At 42.7% G+C, this 9,097-nt stretch overlaps 1 protein-coding gene across 1 annotated transcript in view; it reads right to left on the bottom strand.

The window, feature by feature from the left end:
- Window positions 1–9,097, bottom strand: part of ZMAT4 (zinc finger matrin-type 4) — a 390,826-nt gene that overhangs the window by 80,328 nt on the left and 301,401 nt on the right. The gene's annotated exons all lie outside the window — the stretch shown is intronic.

Below are 9,097 nucleotides of genomic sequence, written 5' to 3'. Positions count from 1 at the left end.
ACCGGGTCCGGGACACGAACCGAGGTCGACTACGTGGGAGTCCAGCGACATAGCCATTACGCTAACTGCTGGTTCCCAGAAAAGCTTATTTTTCACATAGTTGTCAAGAGAAAAGCAGCAAAGGCTGGTCCAACCTAGTAACTACTAGTCAGTCGGTCAACAAATACTGCATACCTCCCATGGGCCAGGCTCTGACCCAGCCACCAAGGATGTGGCCATGAAGACAATGGACAGAGCCCACGCACCAAGAAGCTTAGAGTATCATAGACAGAAACAGATATCAAACAGGACAGATAGGGAACCAGCAGTTAGCGTAATGGCTATGTCGCTGGACTCCCACGTAATCGACCGCAGTTCGCATCCCAGACCTAGTGGCTTAAAACTCACGCCGGGCATGTGTGCATGCGTGCCCAAGATCCTGAGAGGAGAATGGAGGAGAAGGGATTGCAGTGTGGCCATCCCACCTGGGGGGTGATTTCTTGCTTTCTGTCTCTATGTCTCTGTCTGTCTGGCGAGCGCACACACCCTATAGCGAAATTCTCTCAAAAAAAAAAAAAAAAAGCCTCACTTTGAAGTGAGGTATTTAAAAAAAAAAAAACCCACAGGACAGAAAGAAAGATCCAGATCATTTCAAAGGCTGCTGAGGGCTCTGAAGAAGATGAAGTAGCATGCACAGGGAGTGTGTAAAGGGTCTTTCTGGAACTGCACCCTGAATGATGAGAAGGGAAGAGAATTCCAAGCAATAAGACCAGCAGATCCCAAGCCTCTGAGTAGAGCAAGCTTGGTGTATCCGGCATACAGAAAGAAAATCAGCAACTGGAACACAGTGAGCATGGGCAAGAGTGGAGGGGGTAGAGGCAGAAGCCAGGTTATAGGGACCTTTCAGGCTGTAGTAATGAGTAGCCACTGGAAATCAGCTAGCAGAGCCATGTAACACTCTAACTTAGGCTATAGAAATACAACTCTCTCATCAGAAGAGAGAGTGTTCTTGGGGGACTGTGGTCACAGTCTTGGAGACAGCTGAAGTGGCTTAGACCAGGGTGGTTGTTGTAGAGATGGCCAATTATGGCTATATGTTAGAGCAGGAAAAACTGACTTCATGACTTTAAGGGGGAATTAGAGGGAAAGACAGACATCACGATGATCTACCAGGTTTGGGGCGTGAGCAACTACACGGATGAGGTGCTGTTTACAGCAACAAGGTGGGGGGCAGGGCTGGCAATGGGGCGGGGTTGGGTTAGATCCTGGCTTTTTTTGAGAATTGGTAAGGAAAAAACATTCAGTACACACCAGACACAGGTGGAGACATCAGTCTAGAGTTCTGGGGAGAGGCCAGTCATTCGCATGAAATATTTGAGGCCAGAGAGAATCTACCAATGGATGAGAGCAGATGACTGACGATAAGTCCCTGAGACACTTCGGTATCTAGAATCAAGGATGAAAGTGAAGTCAGCCAAAGAACCTTAGTAGGGGCAGCTAGTGAGAACTGAGAAGGAAAATCAGGTAAGTGTGGCATCTCAGAAGCCAGCAGGGGATAAAGGCTATGGGCAGGCAGGTGCCCTGGTACAGTGGGGACATGCTGCTCAAGAGAGCTGGAGCCTGCGTGGTGACAGTGTTGAATCCCCACCAAGGCAGCATCGAACACACCAGGCATGTGTGTGAGTGCCCGAGATCCAACGTGCTGGAGGACTAGAGGAAGGGGATTGCAGTGTGACCAGACCCTAAGTTGAGTTCCTCTCTCTTTCTCTCTCTTTCACACATGCAAGCTCTTCTACAAATAAAGGGAAAAAAAATATTAACATATTTCTAGTTGGGTAAGATGAAGATTCTGACAGAATAAAAATCTGTGTAAAAGCTTTTTAGAAATAGCTACGTTAGATGTGACTTTTAGACCACATCTTCAAAGGGAAAACCAAAGAAACAAAATCCCCAAAGATCTAATCTGTGTATTAGGGCCAAGGCAGGGCTCCAGGCTGCTAACTGCCAATCATGTGTTCTTGCCCTGCCCCACCTGTCCTGTCATGGCTCATCGCACTGCCATCACGCCTGAGCAGTAAATATGCAGGACGTCAGGAGACTTGGCCAAGTCAGCTGTTTAAGGGTCTCTTTGTGACTTTCCTCTGTCTGAGAGCATGAACCAGACTGTCATCTGACTGCTGATGTGAAGCTAGGCCACAGTGACTAACGGAAAAAGCCCATGAAACTCAAGAGTTAAGAGAGAGCAAAATTGCTAACGTGAGATGCTGGGGGGATGTTCACCAGTGAGAATTCAACTGGGGGATGACAGAAAGTTCAGAGACCTGCAGGGTAAGTTGGAGTCAGTCATTTACATTTGCAGCCCTCCACGCACAGAAGCCTTGACTTACCGAGTTTGGAATTTGGGTTAAAGGAGGATAGAATGAGGAACTATGGGATAAAACACTTGATGAACTATGTGTCCAAAGCTAAATCTAGGACAAATGATTCTGGGAAGCTTTTCTTGATCATCCTGCTCTGAATGATCTGATCCATCTATAAGTCTCCCAAACAATTCTGTTTATAAAACAGCATTGTTATTATCTACCTCTGTATCTATTTTCTCTCACAGAATCACACCTGGTCCCTCAGATACTCAACAAACGATTATTGAACACCTCGATTTCAAACGAGTTAGTAGTTCAGGATATTTAACATTTGTTTTGTCCCTGGAAATTTGAGAGTTTTAGTCACCTTATGAATGTTGCTCTTGAAATATTCTATTAGAGAGACTGCCATTTGCCAGGGCATTAAGCAAACTAAGACTGCATCATCACCTTATACAACTAGGCTGTTGTAGAGTCGGATAGCTCTTTAGCATTGACAGCCATTAGGCTCTAATGCTTACGTAAACAGAAAACAAAAGCACATTACTGTATGGGTCTATGTACATATATGTGTGTACAAACGTACACAATTATAGTGGGCTCCATATTTTTAAGTTCATGTCTACAGATTCATCCAACCATGCATGGGAAATCTCGTTGGGCCTACCATGATCACATCTGCAGTAAACATGTACTAAGCTTTTATTGTCACTATTTCCCAAACAGTACAGTATGACAACTTTTTACATACCACTAGGTATTATAAGTAATCTAGATTTACTCATTTAAAGTATATGAGAAGATGTGTGAAGACTATATGCAAACACTACAGCATTTTATATAAAGGACTTAACCATCCGAAGATTCAGTATTGAGGGAGAAATTAGTCCTAGAACATCATCCCTGCACTTGCTAAGGACAACCCTATATGCATATAAGTGTGCATATATATACAAAATATATACAGAAAGCAAGAGAGACTACTCACTGTTTCATAGCCTTCTGGGATCAGAAAAACGTATAGACTCCAAAATTAATATTCAATAACATTAACAACATTTTAATTCTATATGTTAGGTAAATTAACATTTTCCTAACATTTAAATTTTTTTTTATTATGTATAAGCAGGGAATATAAAACATCTTCTGCCTGTGAGATTTAAATACTTTCTAGATGATCTTTTATATTTGAATATTTCAGCTTGCTAATTTAGACTTTAAATCCAATGAGAGAAGTGGCTTTTTTTTTCTTCTATAGCAATAAGCACTCCCTATGTTCAATAAATAGCACGTTAATAAGGCTTTGTAATTGATAGAGCCCTAGTTCTTAGAAAGGAAGGGAAGGAGGCAAAGATAAGTCCATAGACGCGGAGGCAGGAACCTGAGGGATTTACTGCTTGAAGGTCTCAATTTTGTCTTTGTAGTAGGAGGCGAGGCCACCCACAGAGAGAGAATGTGGTGGAGGTTAGGGAGAGACTTCAAACAAGTTCTGAACCGTCTGTTCATAGGAAATGGGGAAAAGTGTTCAATCGGATACGCAGGAGGACTCAAACTGGAGTTAAGAGCTCAGCGAGGATTTTGTTCATTTATCACAGCCCAAGGTTTAGGCGAGTTTCTCCACTGGAGCCTCAACGTCCTGGTCACAGGGACAGACATAAAGACCGCTCACTGGATGGCTGCTGGTCAGTCTACCTGAGAGGGTAGAGGGCTAGGAACCTGAGGGCACCAGTGAGAGATGTACTGAAGACAGACATGTGATGTCCAGGTGAAATGACAAATGGGATGACAAGGAAGGGCTAAGGTGGTAACAGGAGGGTCTTCAAAAAGGTCATGGAAGATGTGTATTCTGAGAAAACTGTACATGGATTTCAAATTTTCTTTGTACCGAAACAAACTTATACTTCAATTCCATATTTCTATGAGCTTTTTTGAAGTCCACCCTTACACGGAACAAAGGACTAAAGGTTGTTACTGATGAATGGTAAGTTTGGGGAGACTTACTATGCATGGAGCATTGTGTTACTCATTTAGTTCACTTTAGTTTGTTTTTTCTCCATACCCTTCTGAAGTATGAACAATGATAACCTGTGTTCTAGGCTCAGAGAAATAAATTATCCAAGGTCATATTAGCTACTAAGTGATAGGTATAGGATGCCTCAGCCCCCTCACCCATTATATTACAAGCCCACATCAGGTGCCGTTATCGTGCAATTGGAAAATGAAGTGAAGTTTAGAAAACTGGTCCAGACATGAACTTTTGGATGAAAAGGAGAAAATAAACTGTCAGAAGGGTTGACAAGAAGGATGGGATGGTTCCTAGTTTGGAGCAGAGAGGTAGAAATTTGGAAATGATGTAACTATTAGGTCATCGGGAAAGTCATGATGTATTTTTCTGTTTTCCTATGCAAAAACGTGTCATGATTTTCCTGATGACTTGATAAATTAAGAGGCTATCAACACTGCTTCTGGGTCCTCTGAAGCTGAGAGTGAAAACAAGGAGTAACCACCGGAAAAAAAAAAAATGCCAACATCTCTCTATACTATACAGGGTCATTTCCACTTACAATCTACACGTACACATAAGAAGACACACCACACAATGGAAATAAAGATGGTATTTCTATGGAAGACCACAGGTAGCTATATCACTGTTTACTAGAAAAAGTCTTTCTGTTCATTATCCCTTTTGAGCCAAATTCTCTCTACTTCCCTCAGAAAACTTACTTTTACATTTTTTTTTTACGTTCATTCACCGTATATCATTACTTTCAACACCAGCGAATGAACGCTTATTACTCCTGTCGGTTCCCCCACCTGGAATGCCCAACCCACCACTTACTTATCCAGTTCTCTCTTGTCTAGATCAAATTCCATCGTCTACTCGTTTTTTTCTCCCGTCTTCAAACAGAAGTATACTCTCCCTGTTGTTAGAAAGTCCACAGCACCTTTATTGGTACGTTACACCCTACCCTCCTTTCCTAGGTGTGTCCGTAATTGGGAAGCTATAGCTCACCTTCCTGGAGCTATAGCTCACAGTCCCCAGGAGGTTAGAATGGATACCCTTAAGCAGCTTATCTTCTCTAAATACATATACTCTATGTGGAAGGCAACTGCCATCTGTTCCACCTTGGAGGTGGAGAAACTGGCTTCAAAGAGTCTGCATTACTTGCCTAAGCTCACACATCCAGATGAGGAACCTGGAATTCGAACATAGGCATTATGATGCCTTTATTAACCCGGTTCCCAACTCTATACTGTATTTATACCACATTTTCATATGTACTTTCTAACTAGGAAGTACAGGTTAAGTATGAGTTCAATTGATCTTCTTACTTCCTCAAATGTCTACAGCAGTGTTTTGCTCATAGAGGGCTGTATGGAGATGCTGAATGAGGGAATAAATGAATCGGGGTTACAATAATCGATAAGTGGAAACATTGTGTTTAACTTAAGCACATAAATAACTGCTGGAGAAGGAAAATTATCAGCAGAGAATAGGCTTAAGCAGGTGCAGGGTGGAGAGAAGAGGGATGTAGGTGGGACATATACCAGATGTACACTAAAAAAATTAAAAAGAGACCTGGGCCATAGCAGTGCTGCGACCGCACCACTGAACCCAGTCTATGCTGTTATCTATGGTCATGGGTAGAGGTCGCGTGAATGCATTTGTGCCTGCATTCAGGAAGTCATTTTCTCATCCTTAAGGATTGTATTTTTATGATATCCTTTCCTTAATACCTTAGAGTATACAACCTGTACATGGCATGTTTGAAAAAGCAATGAATATTGATACATAATCCATGTTCATTCTAAGCCTTTATTTTTCTAACCAAGACTGGTAGCCTGACTGTAATAGCCTGACAGAAATATGCTTTCATGGTGACGTTGTCTTTGCCGAGATGCCTGTGTATAACACGGGTGTACAGTTGTTTATATATATTCACATGCAAATTAAAAACATATGTGGCACCTGATCTCTGCGTGTGACTCTGGACATTCAGACTTTAGCCTCAAAACTGCGCTGCATAGAGAATGTCAAACAGCACTGCACAGTAGAAATGCAATGTGAGTCACGAGTGTTACTTTACATTTTCTTTTTAAAAATTATTTATTTGTCTGACTCCATTTGTTATTATTATTTTTTAACCTGATCAGAGAGAGAGAAAGGGAAAGTGAGAAAGCAACCCCCCAGGTCTGGAACTCAAACCATGGTTGGCCATGTGGGAGGGAGCCTAGCGCCTTAACCACCACACCCCCTGCCAGTCCTGTAACTTTAAATTGTCTAAAGATCACAGTAAAAAAGCAAAAAAGTGTAAAAGTAATCTTAGTAACATTTTGTTTTACTCAATATATTCAAAATATTTTCAATATGTAATCAATATAAAAATATCAATGAGAAATGTACGATTTTTTCATACTAAGTGTTGAAAATATGGTGCCTATTTTTTGTTTACAGTTTTCCTTCATTCAGATGGGCCACATTTCAAGGGCTCAATAGCCACACGTGGCTAGTAGCTATCTTACCAGACATCACGGTAATGGAGGGCTAGAGCTGAAAAGCTCCCGGGATCATCCACTTTGATACCATATTTTCGGATTGGATGCTAAGGCTCAGAAAGGTTGTGTCACTTGTTTAATTCCACTGAGCCCTAAGCAAGGTATTTGCAGTCTCCTTCTCTGGTCTGTTTATTTCTTATTCTATGTTTGAGCAGAAATACAAAGGGCCAGAGTAAGACAGTAAAATTAGTCTTCTAGACTTCCTGACATAGAAACAATACAGTGGAACCACCTGGTCCAGGAAAAGGACTGGAATGAGGCCTTCAGAGAGGGTCTCGTGCTCGCAGCTGTGGGATGGGAAACCTGACGCCCTGGTGGGGGAGCTGTCCCTTAGGAGGCTTCCAAATCAAACTGAGCTGGTTCCTAATGTGTGGGATTCTGGCGATTGATTTTCCAGTTCAAGATGAATCCTCCAACTTCAAATACTCTGACTAAACCTTTCACATCCACATTGCCCTGAAGACATTTTATGCCTACGCAGAAGAGCTAAGAGACTCCTTTATCTGCAACTAGATTTCTACTCACATCTGCTGCTTTCCAACTTAAACAACCACAGGGAACCTTCCCTGCCTCATCCAACTAGTTAAGCAGAATCAAGAATCTCTGTGATTCTACTTACAGGCTGTCTGGTGCTTGAAGAGACTAAGCTGGGAATCCTTGGGGTGGAATATTTGGTCCCTGATGTCAGAAATATGAGCTTTACACGGCTCGTTTTTAGACACAGCAATTTCCAGAAAAAACAAGTTTGGGCACTCAGAACTTTTTCAGGAGCGAAAGGCAGGGAAAAGTTTTTTCACAAAGGAAATCATCCTAGTAAAATAGTTTTATAAATTTATTGACAGCTATGCTACTTTCTCTTCGGCTTATTACCAATGGATAATGCATGAACAAGACTATCTCAAAAATAAGAAAATAATAGATAACATTATGCTATTCTATTGGATTAAACAGTGGCTCCCAAAAGGTATGTCTATCCAGAACCTCAGAATGTGACCTCAGATGTAAGTGGGGTCTTTGCAGATATAGTTAGGGTAAGAATGTCAACTAAAGCCAACTACAAGTATTGTAGTAGTAGAAAGAAAAGAAGAAACAGCATGGAGCAGGTGGCTATGTGAAGATGACACACAGATTGGAGTATCGTCATTAACCAGCCAAGGAATACAAGAACCACCGGAAGCTGGAAGAAGTGAGGAAGGAATTCTTCCCTAGAGCCTAGAGGAGAGAACAGCCCTCGACTTCCCATCTCTGGCCTCCACACTGTGAGAGACAAAGCTCCCACTGTTGTAAGTCACCCCACTGCGGCGTTGACAGTTTGTCATGGCAAACCTAGGAAACTCAATCGCATCCAAAGCCACCACTGTAACTCAGCAGCTATGGGCTTCCTGTCTCTATTTCTCATGAGCACACGGTAGCGTGTGGCATGGTCTTCATTTTGATTTCAGTTAAAGGGGAAAGGAAGCCATTATTTACTAAGCTTGCTCTCATGCCAGACGTAGCAAAGAATTTGCTGCCCTAAGGTGTTTCTGTTTGTTTTGCTTTTGCTTTTCTACATGCAGTTTTCATCCTCTTTGTTTCAAGAATATTCTAGGACTGGGAGGGTAAAGTTGAAATGAGGAGATTATGATATTTTTTTCAGAATGCAAAGAAAAAATATTAATCTTTTAACATTCCAGACATGATTATGAGAGCTTAGCAAAGCACCGGGAGAGCCAGTCATGGGCTGTGAGGATCGGTCTTCCGGTTCCCCAGCTTCCCCAGCAGTACAGAGAGAGCTCAGAAGTGCTTGTGAGTCTGACTGGGAGACTCTCCAAGAGGCCTGGCTGGGTGAGGGGTGAGACTATACTATAGAAGTAGCTTGAGGACCACTCCACCAAGCGGGGGTAGGTGACTCAGTGTCTCTAGGTATGTGCAGGAACTACAGGAGCTGAGGCGAGTCCAAGGAAGCCAGGAGTACCTTGTGGCTCTGTCCACACACAGAGAGCGGTAGACTGTGAGTCACTCCAGCTCCCCACACAGCCAAGAGAGGGACAACCAGGATCTGAGTGGCATCACCTGGGAGACAGCTGTGCTGAAGGACCCTGAAGCCAAAGACCTCCCCCACACCATGAGACTACAAAGGCCACAACTGTCCATGGACACCCAGATGTCCCCTGGGATAGGTACTCACCACCAGGGGACTGAATAAGTGCATTTCTTTT

Source organism: Tupaia chinensis, unplaced genomic scaffold, assembly GCF_000334495.1.
Source record: "Tupaia chinensis unplaced genomic scaffold, TupChi_1.0 Scaffold000061_1, whole genome shotgun sequence".
NCBI lineage: Eukaryota > Metazoa > Chordata > Mammalia > Scandentia > Tupaiidae > Tupaia > Tupaia belangeri.
Note: the sequence above shows the minus strand (reverse complement) of the source record. Positions and strands in the feature narration are given on the sequence as shown.